The following is a 25,765-nucleotide window of genomic DNA, read 5'->3' as shown; positions in this document are numbered from 1 at the left end:
GGTTTTGGTTTTGTTTCTTTCCCTACCATCTGGGCAGCTATGTTGGCCCAATGAATTTGACTTATAGTATTTTCATAGTATAGAGCTAATTTTATATGTATTTTTTCCATGGTAAACAAGTTACTCACATTTTCTGTCATTCCCACTAACCTTCCTAGGGACAGTCCAAAGGAGCAGCTTTGCAGTGTATGACCCTGTCCCTAGAGCAGATTGGTTCAGGGTTGACACCTAGCAAAAAGGCAATCAATAGGTTGGTCAGCAACTTTTCTCATAACCTGATGCACACATAAAAGCTGGGTTAAACGCCATTTCTTCCTTGGAAATTTAACCAAAGAAAGGTCAAGAAAAAAAAAAAAGACTTGGTAGGATGCTTTGAAATGAAAAGATAAGAATTGGAGCTACAACAGGTTGTAGGAAGCCCCAGTTGCAAAATATTGAAACTATGAGCAATCTGTAGTGATGGTGGAGAGAAGAGTTTCAGGCCAAGGGAAAGAAGCAGCTCAGGGGAGACTGAGCTAGGCCAGTGGACATGGCCCCCTAACTCCTGCCACAGGGCCCTGGAGTCTCCTGGAACCAGAGCGGCTCCTCAGTACCAGGGCAGTGAGGCCTTTCCTTTCCAATGCCTCTTCCTGCCTTCCGTGGAAGACCAACTCCATTAATGTTCCACATTTGCTCTTACAAAGAATCCCCCTCCTAAGCTAACCTAGATGAGTCTGCTCCTTACAACCAAGAAAACCCGCCTACTTTACTGGATTCTCTCTGTGTGCAGAGATGGTGGCATATTCTTTGTAGCTTTTTGCTCCTAATATAATGCATCGTAAGGGTAAGTGATGAGTTCTCAGTAAGTGAAAGTTGAATAAACGAATTTTTGAAAGCCCAAAGGAACAGACAAGTTCATACACTTACTGTTACGTTGTCAAGTCTTCAGTCTGGCTTTCTGGAAGTTGAACAAAAGATGGCTACATTCCTAGCACCCCCGCCAAGCCTTTTCCTAGTCCATGAGTTTAGAGACGGACTGCAAATTTTAAACAATACAAATCTATAATCAGATTCAAAATCTCCCTCAAGAGGATAAATTCTCCTATTCTCAATCCAGTTTGTTGAACTGATCAACACACACACATACACACACGCACTCAAAATTATTTTAATATATGGATAGTCCTCGGTGTTGTTGTTTTGTTTTGTTTTTTTGAGATGGAGTCTTGCTCTGTCGCCCAGGCTGGAGTGCAATGGTGCGATCTTGGCTCACTGTAAGCTCCGCTTCCTGGGTTCGTGCCACTCCCTGCTTCAGCTTCCTGAGTAGCTGGGACTACAGGCGCCCGCCACCACGCCTGGCTAATTTTTTTCTGTTTTTAGTAGAGATGGAGTTTTACTGTGTTAGCTGGGATGGTCTCGATCTCCTGACCTTGGGATCTGCCCGCCTTGGCCTCCCAAAGTGCTGGGATTATAGCCGTGAGTCACCGCACCCGGCCAGTCCTCAGTGTTTTTAACACCTGAGTTTGTAGTTCTAATTGTCTGATTGAGCTACAAATTAACCAGAACTGGTTTAAGATCATCTTCCTGCTTGGAAGTTATTTCATCAATTCATTCTTTTATAACATTGTAGAAAAGTAACTTATGACAAGGAAGTAGTAACCTTTTCTTCCAAAGATATATAAAAATAAATTTGGTTATGAGGATAACTTTTGAACTTGGAGTTACTGAAAATTATTTACCATCAGAGAAATATGTACTGGTCCTAAGAATAATGATAAAAGCCACAGCCCCTACTCTGACAGCTGCTGGGCTGGTGGTAGAAGTTGTCTCATCTGCTCTTCCCCACCTTTCTGGGAGCACTAGTAGCTTTGACTATACACAGCTACCAGGAGAGGGAGAGTTCAGCCTAGACCAGGGGTTGGTCTCAAACCTTTACTGCAAAGGGCTGGACAGTAAATATTTCAGGTTTTGTGGGCCTCATAGTCTCCAATGCAAGTACTCCACCATGCTATGGTTGCACAAAAGCAGTCATAGACAATATGTGAAGGAATGAGTATGACTGTGTTCCACTAAAAGTTTATGGATGCAGAAATTTGAATTTTATATAATTTTCATGTGTCCCAAACTATTATTCTTCTTTTCAGCCATTTAAAAACGTAAAAACCATCCTTGCCTTGTGAGCTGTATCAAATCAGAGGATGAGAACATGGACGCAGGTTTGGGGTCCCTGCTTCCTACCCTAGCTGAGTGCTGGGGGAACAGGCTGTAGAATAGATGCCTCAGGTCAACATGCGGGGCTCCCAGGGTGGAAAGACTAGGGTCTCCCTCCCCAAGGTGAGTTCTGGAGTGACTGTGAGCCCCAGTGAAGCTTCATGTCCCTCATGGTACCACAGCAGCAGAGCAACGGTGACCAAGGGGCCTGGACAGAACATCGTGCAGCCAGCTCTGTGACAGGCCCCTACAAATGATAAGGACAAAGAGTCAAAGTTCCTGAGCCTCCATTTCAAAGTAGAGAAGAAGATGATGATGGCTGGCCAGCAAATTCAGAGAAGGCTAGGTTGGAAGGTGAGATCTGCCTGGACTCTACAACCAGAGGCCATTACAAGACGGGGTCCCCTTGGCCAATACAGCAGGGGCAGCAGCTGATGCCCAAAGACTGCATGGGATTGAGGAGGCTCTCCTCAGAGGAGAAGTGGCCTGCCTCCATGCCTCTGGGTTCCCTAGAGCTGGTGAGGGTTAGGAGAGAGGGTGCTCACTGTCTGTTTGTGCTAGAGGTACAGGGAGAGTTGTACACAGAAAACACTCCAAACTCCTCCAATGCCAGAACTAAAACAGAATGCATCTTAGAAGCAGTATCTACCTTTCTTTAGAGAGCATTTTAGTCCATAAACAAAGGATATTTAAAAGCCACACAAGGCTAGGTGCTGTGGCTCACGCCTGTAATCCCAATGCTTTGGGAGGTACTGGAGTTTAAGACCAGCCTGGGCAACATAGTAAGACCCCATCTCTTAAAATAAAAGCCACACCCGTCTCTTCCCACTGGACCAGGGGTCTTCCCAGACCAGCTGCAGGATGGCTGACCTCCCGAGGGGCTGCACATCCTGTTTGAGACAGGACGTCACCAGGCAACAGCAGGAAACCCAGCCAGCCTCCATGCTCTGGACACTTCTTGTGTGGTGATGACTTTACTCTGCAGAGAGGTGGCCACACTGAAGTGCTCCCTCTTCTGCAGGTCAGCTTCCATGACCTAGAAGAGCTCTGTGAGTAGGGCTGTGGTCTCGGGAGGATTATTCCAGAATCCCCTCAAAGTATTTGTTTAAGTTTAGAAACAGTGAGGCCTGGAAATGATAAAATCGTCCACATTTGACTGCCATTAATTCACTTTTATGAGAAGCAAAGCCTTTGGTTTCTTTAAGCCTCAATTTCTTTCTTCCTTTTTTTTTTTTGTTTTTTAATTTATTTTTTTGAGACAGAGTCTCGCTCTGTCACCCAGGCTGGAGTACAGTGGCATGATCTTGGCTCACTGCAATCTCCGCCTCCTGGGTTCAAGCCATTTTCTTGCCTCAGCCTCCCAAGTAGCTGGGATTATAGGTGTGTGCCACCACGCCCGGCTAATTTTTGTATTTTTGGTACAGATGGGGTTTCACCATGTTGGCCAGGCTGGTCTTGAACTCCTGACCTCAAGTGATCTGCCCGCCTCAGCCTCCCAAATTTCTGGGATTACAGGTGTGAGTCACTGCGCCCGGCCTGTGTCTCAATTTCTTCCTGCCTCACTATAGTTACGTCATATTTATTTCTCTAAGTCCCTCCTCAACAGATTTTATTCTACTACTGAAATCCAGTCTGCAGAAACTAAAAGTTGTATAGTGGATATGAAATTTATATAACCATCATAGTTCAATATCTCAGGGGTAAAAATAAAATGTGACTATTTATTTCCACAAAACTGAACCTATCAATTCAGGATAACTTTTGCTTTAAAACTCACGACTCCTTGAATCAATAGTCAATTTCTGGATCTTTCCTCTCCTCCTAGGTCATCTTCTCCCTGAAGGCTGTCGCAGTTCCTGTGCAGAGAGAGAGGGCACTGCAGCACCCAGGCGCTGGTGAGAGGGAGCTTCTGGCTCACACTATTCTCTGCCTTCCATTGGCATTGACTCAGCCGAAACTTGGCACATCTTGTCCTCTTAGTCATGCGCTGGCATCTACCACTTGTGCCCAAATCCACCATGGCCTCACGTCACCAGGCCCACATATTCCCAGGTTCCTTTGGCTCTGCAAGCCTGTGGTGCTTGGGCACGCTTGGGCATGCTTGGCTGCTTTTTCTTCCCCCTGCTGTATTGCGGGGGCTTCTGAGACACTGACTTCCTTGGCCTCTCACTCAATCCTTACCAGATGGGGGCTTCTTTTATATGCTTGCAGAGCCTCTGGTTCACACCCAGGGAAGTGAAGCATAGTTCCCTCTGCACCCAGTTCTTCTTTCATTAAAATGGGTTTTTATTGCCCACCCCCCAAACTCAAGCAAGGCCAATGGTAAGGACAGGATTTGGGACTGTCTCCAAGACATTCATTAATATCTACTTTAATATCTTCTCACAATTCTCTCCCCTCAGACATGCCAGGTCTTAGATGACATGACTTAAATTAGAAAGATGTCAAATATCCCCAAATTAACTTATAAAACTAGTGCAATCCCAGTTAAAATCCTAGCTGTATTTTTTTTTATAGATACTTGATATACTTATTCTAAAATGTGTAGGGGTTCTCACTGTGGTAGCACCTATACTAAAACTGAAATGATATGAAGAAGATTAGCGTGCCCTCTGCAAAAATGGCATGCAAATTTGTGAAGCATTCCATATTTTAAAAATAAATAAATAAAATGTATAGGAAAAAATAAGTTCCACAGGGAGCTAAATCAAATGGTACAATAAAGAGGGGAAATTACCCACCAGATAGCAAGACACCCTACAAAGTTGTTTTGAATGTGGCAGTTGAGTGGAATAGATGGTTCACAGGTAGCTCTGCCCTTGCCTGTGAATTTTGTACAATGTCGAGTTGGCTCCACAGTTTAATTGCGGGGGGAAGGATTGTTTAGTAGATGGTGATAGAAAAATAGGCACAGAAAGAAAGGATAGAGAAAATTACAGTAGGATCCATATCTAACCCCACATACAAAGGAGTTTCCAACATACAAGAGACCTAAATATGAAAGATAAGATCATAAAGTTAACAGGAGAAAAGCATTGCGACCTGGAAGGGGTAAAGAAATCCTTAAATAAGACTTTGAAAGTACAAGCCACAAGACAAATTGATAGATCGGATTACATCAAAATTAAGTATTTCTGTGAACAAGTGACATTGCAGTTGAACTGAAGAGATGATGACAGTTTGGGAAGAGATTATAAGGTCTAAAAGTGACAAAGGGGATGAATATCTAGAATATACAAAGAACTCCTGATAGTATCCCAGAAGAAAAATGTGTGACATATTCAGGCAATTTACAATCACTCAAGGCTGTGTAAGGCTGTAAGGCTATTACACAGCTATTAGCATAGAGAATTTAGAGAGCTCGAGAATGCCAATGCTGGCAGAGGTGTGGGAATAAGGTTTTCCTGCTGCTGGTGGGAGCACAGGTTGGAGAAAGATCTGGCACTAGCTAATCAAATTAAGTGTCTACTCAGGGGCATAGTTCCCTTAGAAATTCTCACACAGGTCCATTAAAGGGGTATGTAGAAGCAGGGGTCAATCCAGAATTTGTGGGGCTTGAAGTTTATATAATTTGGGGAACCCTGTTATGATATTGTGATATAATAAATAAAACATATTTGGTCCCTGCCACTGGTTCCTGACACCTGACTCCTAAAACCTTTGGAATCTTCAAAGAGATAAGTGTCTTTTTGTAAGCAAATGAGATGACTGGTGGCTGGGAGCTCCTAGATAGCTGTGGGATGGAAGCTGGTCACCAAAAGACCAAGGCATGATTAGGGAATTGGGACTTTCAGCTCCAGCCCCCAATGTCCAGGTTGGGGAGAGGGATTGAAGGTTCAGGTGATCGCTGATGGTCAATGATTTAATCAGTTATGTCTATATAATGACTCCTCCATGAAATAAAAACAAAAGGACAGAGCTTGGATGAGCTTTTGGATAACAAAACATGTGGAGGTACCTGGAGGACATGCTTGGAAAGGGCATGGGAACTTTGTGCCCCTTCCCACATACCTTGCCCTGTGTGTCTCCTCCATCTGGCTGTTCATCTGTATCCTTCATGATATCCTTTATAATAAACGGATAAACATAAGTAAAGTGTTTCCCTGAATTCTGTTCACCACTCTGGCAAATAAATCAAACCCAAGGAGGGGGTTGTGGGAATCCCAATTTATAGCTGGTGGTCAGAAGCACAGGTCACAACCTGGGGCTTTTGATGGGCATCTGAAGTTGGGGGTAGGAGCAAACTTGTGGGACCAAGCTCTTAACCAGTGGGATCTGATACTATCACCAGGTAGACAGTGTCAGAATTAAACTGAATTAGAGGACATCCAGCTGGTGTCTGCTGGAGAATTGCTTGGTACGTGGAGAAATAGCTCATCAAAGAAACGTTCTATGTTGTGTGAGTATAGGAGGAGAAAAATAGTTTGGCTCTTTTTCCCCTCAGACCTCTGTAAGAAAAAGAACACAAATGATGAATACACAATTAGGTATGGAGCTTTGGAAGAAGCTTGTACAAGTGAGAAGCCCCAAAGCTGGAGCTTTATCAGCCTCTCTGTGGATTAGCCTCAATTTATGGGGAGGTTCTTGGCAATGTTGTGTGTAGAGTGAGGAGATGAAAGCTTTTAAGCCAATTTGGTTATCACACCTCTCGGGCTCATTGGGATAGGTAATTGATGATACTATCTCAGCCTTCTCTTTAATACTAAAACATATACCTAAACCTAAAAAAATAGTCCTCAAGTAATGGGCACCCAGATCTCCAAAGTGGCTCAAATAATCTCCTATCACTAAGGCTAAGGGCTGCTGGGTGTAAACATGTCAGACCCATAGAGATAGGGTTAGGAAGTCCTCACGCCTCTGGCGAGGCAAGATCATTCAGTTATACTTGTCGAGAGAAAATATTTTGCAATACTTCCAAGTTTGTTTATTTATTTTTAGACATGCCTGTCTACTAAGGAGAGTGTTTGAAAAAAGAAGCTCCATGAAATCTTCTGGATGTGCTGGAGCTTGCTCCACTCTGTGAACTGTGCCCCCAGGGTGTGTGCTGAGTTCACCTGCCCCAGCCAGTTTTCTGGGAGGAGATCTCCAACCTATTTCTAATGAGGGGCAGTGAAAGCTGGAAACACTGGGCTTCCCTATGATGTAAGGGACTCAGAGAAGAGGAAGAAGCTAAAGGAGCATCAGTCTCTCCTGAGTGGAGCTAGTTCTAGAGATGGCTACTGTAGGGGATCAGAATATGCCACCCTAAAATTTGTACTTTGGCGTAAGGATTATTTGAAGCTGAAGACAATTGAAAACAGCGGACACCATAAAAACACTCTCCTTCCCCCACCATTTGCCTAGAAGTAGGCTTAGATGCTTAATCACCAGACTTTTTTCTGTTTTGTTTGAGACGGAGTCTCCCTCTGTCGCCCAGGCTGGAGTGCGGTGGCGCCATCTGGGCTCACTGCAAGCTCCGCCTCCCGGGTTCATGCCATTCTCCTGCCTCAGCCTCCTGAGTAGCTGGGACTACAGGTGCCCACCACCACGCCCAGCTAATTTTTTTGTATTTTCAGTAGAGACAGGGTTTCACCGTGTTAGCCAGGATGGTCTCGATCTCCTGACCTCATGATCTGCCCGCCTCAGCCTCCCAAAGTGCTGTGATTACAGATGTGAGCCACCACACCTGGCTTTTTTTTTTTAATTAGCCCAGTGACAGCATGAGGGGAATCTATACCACAAACCTTACTAAGACAATCCTGACTTTCTATTAGTTTCCCTCATATATTTATCTTCCCACAGTTTTCTGCCCTTGTGTCTTAGTCTGTTTCCTGCTGCTATAACAGAAGCCGCAGATTGCATAATTTATAAAGAAAAGAGATTTATTTGGCTCATAGTTCTGGAGGCTGGGAAGTCCAAGGGAATGGCACCTGCATCTGTCAATACTCATTCCATGGTTAAAGAGAGGAAGGTGGAAGTGAGTGTGTGAAACAGAGAGAGAGGAAATCTGGCCAAACTCATCCTTTTTATCAGGAACCCACTCTCAATAACTAACCTACTCTTGTGATAACAGCATTAATCCATTCATGAGGGTCGAACTTTCATGACTTAATCACTTCTTAAAAGCTCCACATCCTGCAATAAATTATTTTTAGAGATGGGGTCTTATTATGTTGCCTAGGCTGCTCTTGAACTCCTGGGCTCAAGTGATCCTCCCACCTCAGCGTCTCAAAGTGCTGGGATTACAGGCATGAGCCACCATGCCTGGCCCTGCAATAAATTTCAACATGAATCTTGGAAAGGACATTGAAACCACAGCACGTTGGAATCCTAAAATCCTTTCCTTTGTCTCATCACTTCTCTACAAATTTATTGTTCTTTGTTAAGATGTTATATAAGCCCCAGCCTCTAACCATCCCTTTGACTTGCTCATCACCGAGTTCCTTCTGTGAGGATGTGCATTGCACATGTTAATAAACTCTGTTTTTCTCCTGTTTTTTAGACTGTCTTTTGTCAGTCTCATTTGCAGGCCCCCAGCTGGAGAACCCAGGAGGAAGAGGAAAAAAGTTTTTTCCTCCTCTACACTCCCCATGCATGACTACAGAGTGAGGAGGAGGCAGCAAGCTCTGTGACCCCAACTGCAGAGCAGAAACAGCAATGAAAGGACTGATGATCCAACAAGGACCAAGCAACATTTCTGCAGCTATGGTCAGTGTGAATCTGGCTTGTTTGATGCCCAGAGTGAATTCATTTTTATCAATCTTCATCTATACAACAAAGTTATCTTCAGTAATAATCATAAAAATGGAATAGATAATAACAATGTCCAGGAAAAAAACAGTCAGTAAATGTTAAAAATTGAACTTCATATATACTGTTATGCCAGAAAAAAAGAAAAAAGAAGTGAAATAAATATTAGAGTAAAATAAAAAGAAATAGACAGGGAAGACTTATACCTACATGTTTGTTGTAGTCTGAGATAACATTACAGTTTATAACAAATAATAATAAAGAAAATTTCAAACTAAAAATATATTATGTCCAGGCATGGTGGCTCACACCTGTAATCCCAGCACTTTGGGAGTCTGAGGCGGGCAGATCACCTGAGGTCAGGAGTTTGAGACCAGCCTGGCCAACGTGGTGAAACCCCTTCTCTACTAAAAATACAAAAAAATTTAGCCAGGCATGGTAGTGGGCGCCTGTAATCCCAGTTACTCAGGAGGCTGAGGCATGAGAATCTCTTGAACCTGGGAGGTGGAGGTTGCAGTGAGCTGAGACTGCACCATTGCACTCCAGCCTGGGCAACAAGAAAGAAACACCATCTCAAAACAAAACAAAACAAAACAAAACAAAAATATATATATATATATGCATTTAAAAATTAGTAAAAAATGTCATGTGTGAACTAAAATTTGTACTTGCAACCAAAAATGGAGGGGAACGGGGAGTGACTCTGCATAATGGGTATGGAGTCTCCTTTGGGAATGATGAAAAGTTTTGGAACTAGACAGAGGTGATGGTTGTACAACATTGTTAATTTACTAAATGCCACGGAATGTACACTTTAAAATTGTTATTTTTATGTTCTAGAAATTTAACCTCCATTCTAAAAGAGTTTAAAAAATACCATACCTTCAAGTGCATGCTCTGTTTCACTGCTACATTTTTTAAAATACAAATAAAAACTACAAGTGGTTACGTGGAATGGCAATATTGAAGCAACTGAAGTTCTATTTCTTTATCTTTATAGTCATTGTTTTCTCTTTGTTTCAACTGCATTATGTAAAGGCAGACATATATAGTACCCAGGAGATGGATAAACAACTGCCTTGGTGGAAACCCAGAAAAACTCTGACCTTTCTGGGCTTATCCTGGCGCCACTGAGACTGTGCAGGTGAGACTGTGTGTATTAGGAGACAGTACGACTAACAGGGAGTTCCAAAATTCGCTTTCATGTAGAGAACAATGCATATCAATGGATAAGTAATACAATTTGCTAATTTGAAGTTTACATGTATTTAATTAAAACTCACAGAAATTGTTTAGAATTTAAACCCAAAACCTACATTGTGAGGAAGGCGTTTTATCACAGCCATTATGTAGAATTGCCCATTTGTGGGCAATTGTCAGTTCATGGGCTTTTCATAAAAAGTGGATTACCTTTTATTTGGTTTTATTATTGCTTATAAACCTCTACTGTCTGCACCTGTAGCAAAGCATGCATCTGGCTCCCCTCCCACCTTCTCACCTTGGAACACCACCAGCTGTGGGCATCTACGTGCAGCAGGAAGCATCACTGAGTAAGCTGGACTGCACGTCAAGGGTAGACACTGCACTGTCCATCCAGCCTGCTCTGAACTGGCCCTGGGAAGGCGTGTCTGGAGAAGCTGTGTTGGAAGGATTAGAATAATACACATCTCCACACGTACTCTGCATGGGCTGCCTGAGAAAACTGTGTACCAGGTTGTGTTAAGAGTTGGAGAGTACAGATGCAGGTTTTAAGAGCCTGTTTTTCTGTGCCCTCTTCAGGAAGATTTAAGTGGATCCTGCTATAGAAAGGTGCATTCATGAAGGCTGCCTACAGTGGACCGAGTGGTCAGTCCACTTGGGGTCAAGATGGGGTTCATGACAAAGCAGGTAACAGGGCACCAAGGAGGTGCCCCTGGCCATACTGGATGGAGTTCAGGACAGAATCCAGTGACAAGGAGGAATGGAGTACCTGGTCAGTGCTCAAGACAGAGTCTCATCCTTTTTTTTTGTTTACTTTTCTTTTTTTCTTTTTTTTTTTTTTTTGAGACAGTCTCACTCTGTTACCCAGGCTGGAGTGTAATGGCACGATCTAGGTTCACTGCAACCTCCGCCTCCTGGGCTCAAGCGATTCTCCTGCCTCAGCCTCCAGAGTAGCTGGGATTACAGGCGCCCACCACCATGCCCAGCTAATTTATTTTGTGTGTGTATTTTTAGTAGAGACAGGGTTTCACCATGTTGGTCAGGCTAGTTTCAAACTCTTGACCTCAAGTGATCTGCCTGCCTCGGCCTCCCAAAGTGCTGGGATTATAGGCGTGAGTCACGGTGCCCTGCCAGCCCATCCTTACAACGTGCCCATCATGCCAACATGATGGCATGTTGTAAGTCCATGTTATGTGTGTGCCTGGTGTGTGTGTGCGTGTGTGTGTGTATGATGTGTTGGGGGGTGGCATTGCTGCTTCAGCTCCCTGGGTTCACCCCAGCCTCAGAGCACCAGGTTAAAAACAACTCAAAAAATTCTAGCCACCATCTGCTGGGGCAGCTGAGGCTTCTGGTCAGGGGCTCGGTCTGCAACAAAGGAGCAGCTGAGCAGAACTGGACCAAGTTACCAGCCCCTAGAGAAGCAATGAATTCCGGCTCAGGAGTTGAGAGCTATTTACTGGTAACGTTTTACCTGGTCTTACAATTGAAGTTTGCCTATCAGGTATGGAAAAGGAGAAAACCTCATGAGCCAATGTGGAAAAGAGACATTTTGTGGCCCCTTTGGGGAACTCTTGACTGTGGCATGGATCTATGGCCTGAAACGGTAGAAGAAGAAAACAAAGGAGAAATTTGGCATCAGGTTGGCAAGAGTCTTGAATGCTTGCCACGGAGTTGGGGCAATGGGGAACAATAGAAGGTTTGTAAGCAGAAGAAAAGGGGAATGAAGGGTTTTAGAGATACAACTCTGGAGGCAGTGAAAAGGAAGAACTGGGGAGGGGAGATGTTGATTGGAAGCATCAAGACCTGTTATGAAAGTGCCTGCAGAAGTCCTGGAATAGATAACAAGGGCTTGGGCTGGGGGTACAAGAATGAAAGGCCAGCTAGATCCCTGCTAAACCTAGTGTGAAGCTAAACAGATCAACGCACTCATCAGATACAGCCATGGCGGGGACTATGGCAAGGCATAGAAAGCACTTCAACCGACATGATGGTCAGGGATGTCATACAGAGATGCTCCCTGAACTGCATTCTGAAGGATGATTCAGTGAGCTAGGCAGGAAGGCACCAGTCAGAGGGAGCAGCACGTGCAAAGGCATGGAGACCCAGGAGAGCATGGGGCCTTTGACCTGCAAGAGATTTCCTGTGTGTGACTGCTATATAGGGTAGGTATGGGTAGGGGAGTGTCAGCAGGAGGCTGACTTACAAGGGGCTTGGTTGGTTTACTGTTGGTTAGTTTACCCGTGCTGATTGGTTTACTAAGGGCAAAAAGGAGCCATTGAAGGTGAAGGTTGAACACGCCCAGATTTCTTCTCTTTGTGCTCTATTCTTTAAATTGTATTTTATGTGGCAATCGATTTACTGGTATTTTTCCTCCAGTCTAGATAATTATTAAGTGTATGGATTTTGCCAGTATGAAATTAATCTGCTCTGTGGAGCAAATTGTTTGGACAGAACAGCCTTGAAACTTTGTTTCTGCCCTGGCAGCCAGAAGGTTGCAATATGAGCTGAATTTGGCCCTAAACTAAGTCCTGGTGGCTAATTAACCATGAGCCAAGGCTGAGAAGTGGAGTGGCTTGTGCCCTACAGTCGTGAGAAAAGGCACAGGGGAGCGCTATGTGGACTTGAGCTTAGCATCTCTGGTTGCTCAGAGGGCAAAGTGTCCTGCGGGAGGTAAATTGCGGTAAAACAGTTTAAAAAGTGAGTGGAATGGGAGAGGTGAAGTTTAATTCCTGCTGGTTTCGCAGTGATGGTATTACGCTTAGGAGTTGAAAAATGATTTCTCTAGCCCATAGGAACTCAAACTCACTGAAAGAGAAAAACTTGGCATTGCTTTAGCAAAATTCAAGTAGACGCTACATTCCACTGGAACAATCTAGAATGCCTGTGCTAGTTTCTTCTATATTGCAGGTTGCATTCTCTGGCAGGCCTGCTTCACTTGGCAGCACCACTTTTAAAGAGAAATGGCTACATCTCCAGGTTCGGTGTCCCGGGCTTGCAGAGAAAAGGAATAAAATTAAAACAGTACTTGAACTTTTAAAAATATTTAAATTGCTGGCTCATTTCAGACTGGCATTTCTTAAAATGATGGTCTCTGCTCACCAAGCCACTGCCAAGGGACCCACGGTGGCTGTCCTGTATCCTTCAATTTGATTAGAAGAACTCTCCTTGCTCATCAAGGCTTTCCATAGCTGTCTCTCCCATTTATCCTCCACACCTGCGAACTTCTGTCATAAGTTCTAGTCCAGCCCATCATCTCACTGGTTTCACTGGACACCAGGCACTATACTTACTTTTTCTTTTCTTTTCTTTTTTTCTTTTCTTTTCTTTCTTTTTCTTTCTTTCCTTTCTTTCCTTTTCTTTCTTTCTTTTCTTTTTTTTTCTCTCTCTCTCTCTCTTTCTCTTTCCCTCCCTCCCTCCCTCCCTCCCTCCCTCCCTTCCTTCCTTCCTTCCTTCTTCTTTTTTTTTGTTTTTTTTTTTGAGATGGGTCCTCACTCTGTTGCACAGGCTGGTCTCAAACTCCTGGGCTCGAGTGATCTTTCTGCCTCAGCTTCTTGCGTAGCTGGGACCACAGGTCCACAGGCATATGCCACCACATCTGGCTAACTTTTTGATTTTGTATAGAGATGGACTCTCACTTTGTTGCCCAGGCTGGTCTCGAACTTTCAAGCCATCCTCCAGCCTCGGCTTCCCAAAGTGCTGGGATTGTAGGCGTGAGCCACCATGCTCTACCTGTACTTGCTTCTATTTTTGCGTTCTGTTAGATTGTGTTCCTCATGACGTAAAGAATGCAAACCCAGTAGAATGCATTTCTGTTCTTGCATGCTACCTTGCATTCTTGTTCATAAAGCTTCCCCTAACTTCCTCCCTCCTTCTCCACCTGCTCAAATATGTCAATGTTCAGACTTGGACCCAACCCTTCTGTTGCTGACTGTACTGGTGGCAGTCCCTTCTCCCTGCCAAACAGGACCTCAGTGCTGTTTAGGGGTCCAACTCTCTCCAGCTAAGGGGAAGGTGATCTGGCCACAGCTCAAGATAATTTCCAACTTCTAAGTCAACTATCATGGTTCCATTCCCTGACTTTGACTAGCTGGGGTGGGCAGGCTGGTTGGTTTGTAGAACATCCTTCAATTTCCAATTTCCAATTCAATTTGCCTGATTATTTCCTCATTCCTCATGATTAGATTCAGGTTAAACAATTTGAGGTCGGAATATGAATAATCTCTTGATTAACCGAGAGGGTAACTGGTATTTATCATTCCTGAATCCTCTAAAGTGTGAGGGGAGCCACAGAATCCATGCCCTTGGGGGCATCTTGTTTATTTTTATTTTTGATTTCACAAACTTTTATTTTAGGTTTGAGGGTACACGGGCAGGCTTGTTACATACGTAAACTCGTGTCACCCAGGTATTGAGCCTAGTACCCAATAGTTATCTTTTCTGATCCTTTCCCTCCTTCCATATTCTACCCTCAAATAGGCCCCAGTGTGTTTTGTTCCCCTCTATGCATCCATGTGTTTTCATCATTTAGCTCCCACTTATAAGTGAGAATATGTGGTATTTGGTTTTCTGCTCCTGCATTAGTTTGCTAAGGATAACGACCTCCAGCTCCATCCATGTTCCTTCAAAAGACCTGATCTTATTCTTTTTCACAGCTTCATAGTATTCCATGTTGTGTGTATAAGTACCATATTTTCTTTATCCAATCTGTCATTGATGGACATTTAGGATGATTCTATGTCTTAGCTATTATAAACAGTGCTGCAACAAACTTTTGAGTGCATATGTCTTTATGGCAGAATGATTAATATTCCTTTCCGTATACACCCAGTGATGAATGGGATTGCTGGGTTGAATGGTAGTTCTGTTTTTAGCTCTTCGAGGAATCACCACACTGCTTTCCACAATGGCTGAACAAATTTACACTCCCACCAACAGTGTATAAGCATTTGCTTTTCTCTGCAACCTTGCCAGCATGTTATTCTTTGACTTTTTAATAAAGACCTAACATTCCAACAGGTGTGAGATGGTATCTCATTGTGATTTTGATTTGCATTTCTCCCATGACAATGATGTTGAGCTTTCTTTCATATACTTGTTGGCAGCATGTAAGTCTTCTTTTGTAAAGTGTCTGTTCGTGTCCTCTGGGGGGCATCTTTTTTATAAGTGAGTTTCTCAAATATATACCAGTCATGGGGATCCTGTGATTTTGTGTTTCTCGTCCAAACTAGTGAAGCCACTTGCATTGAGAGAGGCCCTTACCTCTCCAGGCCCTTGGCAGTCCTGCATTATCCACAGAATGCCCAACCCAGGGCCCCACAGTTAGGCCTGTGCTGCTGCCAGGGATTGCTATGGGTGGAGATGGCAAGGGCCTGACAGATGCCTATGTTATTGCCACCCCCGCCAGGGCAAGCTTCTCCAGGGATTCAGCAGAGGCTCAGCTTGCAGCCTGCTCTCTGGCTCTACCTCCTTTCTGCCTGGAGGCTCCTAGCCCTGGCCCTCAAAAGGCTGAATATTGAAGGGAATGGGGCCAGGTACTTTTACAGTACATCACATAGGCACAGGATAAATGTTTTGAGGGAATCAAGAATAAGGAGGTAGAAAGAGCTTTAGTGATAATTGACTGTTTTTCAGACCAATGCCATGAAATAATACAAACAGCAAGAGGAAATCTGATTGTTGTTATTTTGCTTACCAATATTCTGGAGCTTTAGGCAAAATTGCAAAGGAGCTATTATTTTTCTTTGGTACCTTCAAGCTTCCCCTTCTGGTCCCTCACAATTGTCCTTCCTTAGACTTCTAGAGCTCAAAATGGCTTATATCAGGAATTAGCTTCAGTTTCCTTGTTCACACTGAAGTATGTATAGCTAATAACATTTTAAAGTGTTACTTCTATGGAGATGTTGGCATTTTGCCAGGTTCCACAGCCAGTAGAAGAGATGCAGCTTAAAATTCCTTGCATCGGCCAGATGGGGAAAATATGTGACTCTGTATATGGGTCTCCCCTAAAATTCATTTATTTGTTCAATAAATATTCATTGAGGCCTATTATAGCAAAACCTTAGGGAAATAAGGAATGCATATAAAAGTACACAGGAAAGAATTTACACGAATGGGCAAAATGTGGCAGGGAGTGTTACATGTCTTGTCTGAGATTACCAAATTTACTTCTGACAATCAATCCGTAAATCACTCAAGAACCAGAGGAAGTACTGGAGACCTGTTACTCAGTCTGTGATCTGCATTTACAGTGTAGTTTGGATAGCAAGAATAATAAGCATGAAGCAATTAGCCAATTGTTATGGATAGAATGTGTCCCCCCAGCAAATTCACATGTTGAAGCCCTGACCCCCAGTGTGATAGCATTTGAAGATGGGGCCTTTGGGAGGTAATTAGGGCTAGATAGGGTCATGAGGGTGGGCCCTAGTAGGGGATTAGGGCCCTTGTAAGAAGAGAAATCAGGCTGAGTGCGGTGGCTTACGCCTGTAATCCCAGCACTTTAGAGGCTGAGGTGGGCGGATCATCTGAGGTCAAGAGTTCGAGACCAACATGGTGAAATCCCGTCTCTACTAAAAATACAAAAAATTAGCTGGACATGGTGACGGGCGGGCGCTTGTAATCCCAGCTACTTGGGAGGCTGAAGCAGGAGAATCTCTTGAACCCGGGAGGCGGAGGTTGCAGTGAGCTGAGATCGTGCCATTGCACTCCAGCCTGGGCAACAAGAGAGAACCTCCATCTCAAAAACAAAATGAAAAACAAAAAAAGAAGAGAAATCGAAGCTTGTTCTCTCTCTCTCTCTCCACATGTGAGCACACAAAGAAGATTGTCACGTGAACACACAATGAGAAGGAGGCTGCTTGCAAGTCAAGAGAAGATGCCTCAGCATGAAACCTGCCTTACTGGCACTTTGGTCTTGGACTTCCCAGCCTCTAGAACTGTGAGAAATAAGTTTCTGTTGTTCAAGCCACCCAGTCTATGGTATTTTGTTATGGCAGCCAGAATTAAGACACCAATGAAGCAAGATAATCAGTAACTGGATACTTAACTGTGTGGTATGAAACATAGGGGCTTTAGTAGAGAAGAAAATTGGACTTTCTTGGGGACATCCTTACTACTTCAGCTCAAGTATCATGTTTTAGCTTGTTTCTGTCTTTGGAGGAGGCTGCACATTTTAAAAATACCCCCAAAGGTACAAAGACGAATGCTACAGCCCCTCATTCTCATTATCCAGGCTTAATAAATGTTAGCCGTTTTCCACTTTTGTTTCCTACATATGTTTTCTACAAAATGAGGACAACACCTTAGATAAAGCTGAAGTTCTCCATGTTTCATTCTGCATCCCTTCCCCCAAGGGCTTCTTTTGCTCAATATGGGGCTCATGAGAGTCATCAGTGTTGTGTGAGGCAGCTGTTTGTTCATTTTCTGGACCAAATAATGTTCCATTGTGTGACTGGACATACTTAGTCTATCCGTTCTACTGCTGATGAGCATTTGAGCTGTTACTATTTTTTAATCATTACAAATTATCTTGCTAAAACATTTTTGTACATGGCTTTTGGTGACCAAGTAGACTCATTTCTCTCAGGTATGTATCTCAGAGTGAAACTGTTTTATCATAGTGTATGCTTTATATTTAGTGCTTTACAATTCCTGATTAAGAAATCTTTGCCTGCCCCTAAGGATGTAAAATTATTCTCTTATGGCCTGGCTCAGTGGCTTATGCCTGTAATCCCAGCAGTTTGAGAGGCCAAGGTGGGAGGATTGCTTGAGGCCAGGAGTTCAAGACCAGCCTGGGCAACATACTGAGACCCTCATCCCTACAAAAAAAAAAAAAAAAATTGTTTAATTAGCTGAGCTTGGTGGTACGCGCCTATAGTCCTAGCTACTCAGGAGGCTGAGGCAGGAGGATCACTTGAGCTTGGGAATTCAAAGCTGCAGTAAGCTATGATCATGCCACTGTATTACAGCCTGGGTGACAGGGTGAGACCCTGTCTCTAAAAAGATACAGCTGTTAAAAATAAATTTTAAAAAATAATAAATTATTCTCTTATGTTATTGTCTAGAATCTTTGTTATTTTACCTTTCAGATTTAGATCTACAATCCACCTGGAATTGATTTTTGTATATGCAGTGAGAGGTAGAGGTCAAGTTTTGCTTTTTCCCGTATGACTATCTTATTAACTTAACATCATTGATGTAAATGACCACTCTTTTCCTACTATGCTTCAGTGCCACCTTTGTCATAATTAAGTGTTCCTTCAAGTCTGCTTCTGCTTCTGAGTCTCTAATTTCTGTTCCTTTGAGCTATTTGTCCTGGGCTTTTACTGCACACCTCAGATTTGTCCCAACAAGGACTGAAGAAGGTGGGTTATTCATCCACCAATTCCTATTACTCATTGGTGAAAAGTTGCTCCTGGGGACATGAACTCCCTTGCACTTCTGCTGTGCTCTGGGAACTAGCCAGGAATAGCCCTATGACCAGGAAAAGTCTCCAGGATCTACTTCTCCACTCACACAATTGTTGGCAGCATCCAGTTCCTTGTAGTTATGGGACTGAGAGCTTCAGATTTTTGTTGATTGTTGGCCAGAGACCACCCTCAGCTCCCAGAGGACACCCACAGTTCTTTGCCATTTAGGATGCCCAACATGGCCACTTGCTTCCGCATAGTCAGCAAGAGAAAGAAAGACCAGCATGGTGGGCACTACCCTTCTATGGAATGTAATCATGTCATCATGTATACATAATCACATGTATCTTACCACCTTTATTCCATTTGCGTCACAGGTACCACACTTACGGGGAAACCATCACCCGAAAGTGACAATGTCTAGAGGCAGGAATCACGGAGGCTTCCTTAACTGTCTGTCTGCAACAACAGGTATGGAAGCAATCTGTCAAGCTGAAGGTAACTGCCAGGGTGTGCCACATAGAGACTGGCAAGATACCGTCAGGGCCTACTGTATGTCTGTATTCCAAACCCCTCTTGAATTTCAGACTCATATATACAATGGGCTCTGAAGCATCTCCTCTTGGACAGCTAATAAGCATCTTGTTTTTGGCATGTCACAAGCTAACCTTAATCCACCCTTCCCCGCCTCAGTAACAAATAGAAAAAAGCCATCACTCTTCCAGTTGTAAAACTCCTGGAGTTGTCTTTGACTCCCCTCTGTCTCATAACTCTGTTGGTTCTGTTTTCAAGATAGATCCAGAAACAGAAACTGACCACTTTTTACCCCCTCTACAAACCGCCAACCTGATCTGAACCACCATAATCTCTGGCCTATTTCTATTCTTTAATCTCTATAGTCAGTAGCCAGAGAGATTCTGTTTCAATAAAAGTCAGAAAACTGCAGTTCTCAGGTCAAAAATCCTCCAGTGGTTTCCCAAGTTCCTCAGAGTTCAAACCAAAGATCTTCCATGCCTGCAAGCCCTACATGTCCCCAGCCCCAAACCCTCTAGCCCATCCCCGCCCTTCTCCCCTCTACACTCTGCTCCAGCCACACCGGCTGCCTTGCTGTTCCTTGACCACGTGGAGCACATTCCCACCTCAGGGGCTCTGAACTTGCCATTCCCTCTGCTGGAATACTCCTCACCCAGTGAACACATGGTTCACTCCTTCAACTCTTCCTGGTCTCTGATTAAATGCCCCCTTGTTGGCGAGGTCTTTCCTTCTCATCCAACATAGCACCAGACCCTATTCCCCTTACTCTGCTTTATTTCCCTCCATAGCAGTTATCACACAATGTGACATATTATGTATTTATTTCCTTTTTATTTTTCTTCTTTGTAGAGATGGGGTTTGGCTACATTGCCCAGGCTGGTCTCAAATTTTGGCCTTTTGCCTTGGCCTCCTGAAGTGCTAGGATTACAGATATGAGTCACCATGCCTGGCCTGTATTTATTTTCTTATTTATTGTTTTTCTTCCCCTCCTAGAAAGTGGGTTCCCCAAGGCTAAGGACTTCAACTCCTTTATTCACTACTGCTTTCTCCAGATACAGCCTAGAGCAATACTTCACACGCAGGAGATGCTCAATGAATAGTTGTTGAAGGAATGGATGCAGTGTCCCAGAAGAGACTTTAGAGTCACCTGGTCTGGTCTCAATTCAGAGAAGGGCCAGGCTGTCATCACACATTTAGTGAGTGGCAGAGCTGGGACAAGAATCTAGGTCTCCTTTCTCTTGTCCACTGCTCTTCCCACTCTTCTCCGTTCTATGCATAGGTGAAAGCTCAACACCATCAACTGATAATGAAGTAAAACAATGGGGAATAGGAATGAATGTGTTCCTGCAAGTTTTGCTAAATAAAATGATGCCATTCTTTTAATCTATTAATTGATTATCCAAAGCAAATGTCAACAGTGAGTAGAAGGCGGCAAGGCATGAGTTATCGTAACTGATAAAGCAGGAGTGGCGCAGTGGGAGGTTGGGGGGGTGATAGATCAAGTGAGTTATCGTCCTGCCCCAGGGAACCATGGTCTGAGTTATCTGCAAGGTAAATGACTCTGGTAAATAACTCAGTTTGTTCCTTTGATTAACAGGGAGGGATGGATCTAGCAGCTCTGCTCAATGGCCCCTTTCATTGTGTTCTTTACCTGAGCAGTGGCTCCAAGAGCCACTCTTAATAAAGCCAGTGTCTAACCTACAAAGCCCAGAAAATAAATCTCTCCTCTGTGACGGGGCTTAGGCTCCTTTTGCAGAGAGAATGCATGTAGAGAAGAATGTTCTCCACCCACATCTTCTTCCATCCCTTTCCTTGTCCCATCCCTCACCATGCTTTTTATTCTGCTCTGCTAAAATAATTTAATTAAGCTAAAACAACTCCCTAGATTCCCAGGTCATTTATTTCTTTCCTTCTTTCCTTTCTTTCCTTTCTTTTCCTTCCTTCCTTCCTTCCTTCCTTCCTTCCTTCCTTCCTTCCTTCCTTCCTTCCTTCCTTCCTTCCTTCCTTCCTTCCTTCTCTCTCTCTCTCTCTTTCTGTCTCTCTTTCTCTCTCTCTTTCTTTCTCTCTTTCTCTCTCTCTTTCTTTCTTTCGATGGAGTCTTGCTCTGTCCCCCAGGTTGGAGTGCAGTGCTGCGATCTCGGCTCAAGCAATTCTTCTGTCTCAGTCTCGCTAGCAGCTGGGACTACAGGCATGCGCCACCATGCCCAGCTAATTTTTGTATTTTTAGTAAAGATGGGATTTCACCATATTGGCCAGGCTGACCTTGAGCTCCTGACTTCAAGTGATCCGCTCTCCTCAGCCTCCCAAAGTGCTGGGGTTACAGGCATGAGCCACTGCGCCCGGCCCCAGGTCATTTCTTTTTGCCACCTTGTTTTCACGTGCTTTCCTTTCTCTGCACTCTATTCAAACACATTTTCTGTAATGGCTGGATATTGAGATGGGAGGCAAACTAAAGCAAAAATTGTACTATCTTATTTGCATTTTTTTTTTTTTTTTTTTTTTGAGACGGAGTCTCACTCTGTTGCCCAGACTGGAGTGCAGTGGCGCGATCACAGCTCACTGCAACCTCCGCCTCCCGGGTTCTCGCCGTTCTCCTGCCTCAGCCTCCTGAGTAGCTGGGACTACAGGCGCCCATCATCACCACGCCCAGCTAATTTTTTTGTATTTTTTAGTAGAGACGGGGTTTCACAGTGGTCTCGATTTCCTGACCTCGTGATCCGCCGGCCTTGGCCTCCCAAAGTGCTGGGATTACAGGCGTGAGCCACCGCGCCTGGTCCTTATTTGCATATTTCCACAATTTCTCCAGCAATATGATAGATTGGAATAATAGAGTGGTTTAAGATGTCAGTTTTAAAAATTAATATTTAATTGACAAATAGAACTGTATATATTTATCATATATAACATAATGTGTTGAAATAAGTATACATTGTAAAAAGTCTAAACTAAGCTAATTAGCATATGCATTACCTCACATACTTTTTTTTTTGTGGTGAGAACACCTAAAATCTGCTCTTAGTGATTTTCAAGAATACAATACATTGTTATTAACTATAGTTACCATGTTGTACAAAGATGTCAAATTTATAGGCAGGATATGTCAGAAAGTTATATCTGCTAATTTAAAATAATTCTGGGCTGGCACAGTGGTTCACACCTGTAATCCCAGCACCTTGGGGGGCCAAGGCAGGTGGGCTACCTAAGGTCAGGAGTTCAAGACCAGCCTGGCCAACATGGTGAAACCCTGTATCTACTAAAAATACAAAAAATTCACCAGGTGTGGTGGTGAGCACCTGTGATCCCAGCTACTCAGGAGGCTGAGGCAGGAGAATCACTTGAACTGGGAGGTGGAGGTTGCAGTGAGCCGAGATGGCACCACTGCACTCCAGCCTGGGCAACAGAGCGAGACTCCATCTCAAAACAAATAAATAAAATAAAATAATTCTGCATAAACACTATGATATACCTATGTGTAAATTAACTCTAGTATCACTCTAGGTGGCATGGATAGCATTTGAAAGAACCTAATCAAGAAACCATGATCTCGAAATGGTTATGTAAGCTTTATAAATATTGTTATAGATATCTACAGCAGAGGGTGTGTTTAGCCAATTTTAATTGGCTAAACTAATAGTCTTCTAACTATGAGGTTGGAGAGATTACACTAGGTCCCACCTCCTTGCCCGGGAATAGTACACCTTTGCAGCAAGCCCATGAGCCATACACCTTGCAGCAGTGCCCCAGGTCCAGAGGCCCATCTGGCCCTGCCTCCTTCTCCTGCATGAAGGTCTCTGCTGCCTGATCTTCCCAGAAGCCTGACTGAGCTGCTGTCAGAATAGCACGGTATCTGTCTCCTTCTCATGCAAGGTGCTTGTTAGTATCTGAGTGTGGGGGGACTTAGAGCCAAGACTAGAAGAAGGGTTCTATGATAATTTTGGGGCCTGCTTGCTAATAAAGCTTTGTAAGTTTGTCAGAAACTGGCCCAAGACTAGCTTTCATCATAATGAACCATCTGGGAGCAAGGATATATATATATATATATATATATATATATATATATATACACATATATATATATACTTTTTTTTTTTTTGAGGCAGACCCTCACTCTGTCAGCCAGGCTGGTGTGCAGTGGTGTGATTTGGCTCACTGCAACATCTGCCTCCCAGTTTCAAGTGATAAATTGGCTCAGGTCAATTTGCAACCCATATCTTCGGCTGTATATATGTATATTTTTTCTTTTTTGAGACAGAGTCTCGCTGTGTCACCTAGGCTGGAGTGCAGTGACACGATCTCCGCTCACTGCAACCTCTGCTTCCTATGTTCAAGCGATTCTTGTGCCTCAGCCTCCCGCGTGGATGGGACTATAGGTGCACACCACCACACCCGGCTGATTTTTGTATTTTTAGTAGAGACGGGGTTTTACCATGTTGGTCAGGCTTATCTCGAACTCCTGGCCTCCAGTGATCCGTCCACCTCGGCTTTCCAAAGTGCTGGGATTATAGGCGTGAACCACCGTGCCCGGCTCTATATTTTATTTTTATTGTTCTTGATGAAGAGTAAAAAACAAATAAGCCCTAGTGGTTAGTGGAGGGTGGTAAGAGGTAAGATTTTCCTTCAAATTTGTCTTTCGATCTACTTAAGGATTCTAATGTTCTGAAATTCTTGATGCCTGTTGCTTCACTCATCTGGGAACATGATGGACCCAAATGGAACTTGAGTTTTCTCAGGTAATATTTATTTAATAAAGGAGAATCCTTTCACTGGTAGATGAAAGTCAGGCCTGGAGAGAATCTAGGCCAAATAGTCAAAATATATTTTTCACCTGTGATTTTGGCATAGCGGCCATGGGTACCTGATGGGGTTACAGAAGGAAGAGAATGAGAAGAACATCGTCAAAAAATGTTTCTCCTGGCCAAGGTACCCCCTGAGTAGAGAGGCTGGGGCATCCTTCTGCAGGAAGGGTTTGGGCTGATGAAGGCTGCTTCCCAGAAAATAAGTGATGACCAATCAGGAGAGGTCAGGTTCCTAAGGGCCAGATGCAGGAGGACGTCCTCACTTATAAGACTGAGGAAGTGGTGTACCTGCAGACTGACTTATAAAGTTTTACTGAGCCAGTCAGCCCCAAAACACAAAGAGATACATTTTTGCCCTTACACTTTTAGGGTGGGTAGGCCTCCCCCAAATCACACACTTGGAGACCATGCCTCCAACCATTCTGTCTTTTGGCCTGGTGTGTATATGAAGGAAGAGGCAGCTACAGGCAGGCTTTGTTTTCCCTTTTTCAGTTTGGAACATTTAGGGGCAGATAAATTGGCATAAAGCAAACATAATTACATGTCAACTTCAAAGAGAGAAAATATCACGTACTTTAAATTCCGTAACCTGCCATGAAGGAAATTATTCATGTTGACCTAATTTTATTTCATATCTACCTACCATAGTTTAGAATAAAAATGTTGGTTGATTTTATAACTCAGTGCTTTTATTGGAAAACAATGTTTTTAAGTGGCAATATACTTCTGAATAGAATATACATTGTCCCAACAATGTATTTTACAGTAACTGATAACTATGGATAATGAATGGCCGCTTTGGTAGGGAATTTAACATCTTTTTAAAAAGTAAAACTATAGGCTCATTCATTTTTGTCTTTATTTAATTTTTTTGTATTTTATTCTTATTATTACTCATTTATCATTATTAATCAATTAATCATTGTTTCTTTACCTTCTTGGTTTTTTAAAATTTATTTATTATTATTATTATACTTTAAGTTCTAGGGTACATGTGCATAATGTGCAGGTTTGTTACATATGTATACTTGTGCCATGTTGCTGTGCTGCACCCATCAACTCGTCAGCACCCATCAACTCGTCATTTACATCAGATAAAAAATATGGAACGCTTCACGAATTTGCGTGTCATCCTTGCGCAGGGGCCATGCTAATCTTCTCTGTATCGTTCCAATTTTAGTGTATGTGCTGCCAAAGCGAGCACTACCTTCTTGTTTTCATGCACTGACTCAATCAAGTACCCAAGTTTCTGGTTACAACAATATTATTTTCACTCTTTCATTAATTTCTGGTTTATTTTATTTTAGGTGCTAGAGAAGACACTGCAGAGTAGAGATCAAAGGAATCTTAGTAATTGTTCAATCCAATCTCCACACTTTAAAGATGAAGAAACTGGTATTGAGAAAAATGCACAGCTTACCCAAGGTTGCACTGCCGGTTAGTAGCAGAGATGAAACCCACATCTGATGACTACACCATATTGCTCCCAGTTTCCCTGTCTGTTCCACATGTAAAAGTCTGATTCTTCACTTCTCCTTTGAGTATACAGACTTTTAATGTTTTTGTATGTCAAGATGGAATTTTCCTCATATACAGCCACTGCCTTTTCTCCTCCCTTCACATCTTGCGGGATGTTTAACAGAATTTAAAAGGAATTTTTTGTTTTGTTTTGGTGTATCTGATAAAAGTCAAGGGAGGGAGAGGGCCAGTATAAGCAAGAGAACTCTTTGTCTATCTTGTAGATGCTGTAGTCTGAGGTATCAGAAACACACAAAGGTTTGAAGAACTGGTACATGCCCCCAGGTGGGAAGCCAGGACTCTTGGCAGGATCTTGAGGACAAGGCAAAGCACAATAAGAGAGTGAGGGGATCCTAGAGGTGAAATCAAGGAAGAGAAACTAGAGACAGAGAA

The 25,765-nt window shown here is 43.3% G+C and overlaps 2 non-coding genes across 2 annotated transcripts; one reads left to right on the top strand and one right to left on the bottom strand.

The window, feature by feature from the left end:
* Nucleotides 1-4,740: 4,740 nt before the first annotated feature.
* On the top strand, nucleotides 4,741-4,845 carry LOC126954024 (U6 spliceosomal RNA). The gene has a single exon (XR_007725482.1). It is a non-coding gene; the product is annotated as a U6 spliceosomal RNA (small nuclear RNA).
* Nucleotides 4,846-24,951: 20,106 nt separating this feature from the next.
* LOC126953954 (U6 spliceosomal RNA) lies at nucleotides 24,952-25,058 on the bottom strand. The gene has a single exon (XR_007725424.1). It is a non-coding gene; the product is annotated as a U6 spliceosomal RNA (small nuclear RNA).
* Between the last annotated feature and the right edge of the window lie 707 nt (nucleotides 25,059-25,765).

Source organism: Macaca thibetana, chromosome 4, assembly GCF_024542745.1.
Source record: "Macaca thibetana thibetana isolate TM-01 chromosome 4, ASM2454274v1, whole genome shotgun sequence".
NCBI lineage: Eukaryota > Metazoa > Chordata > Mammalia > Primates > Cercopithecidae > Macaca > Macaca thibetana.
This window is presented reverse-complemented; position numbering and strand designations above follow the sequence as displayed.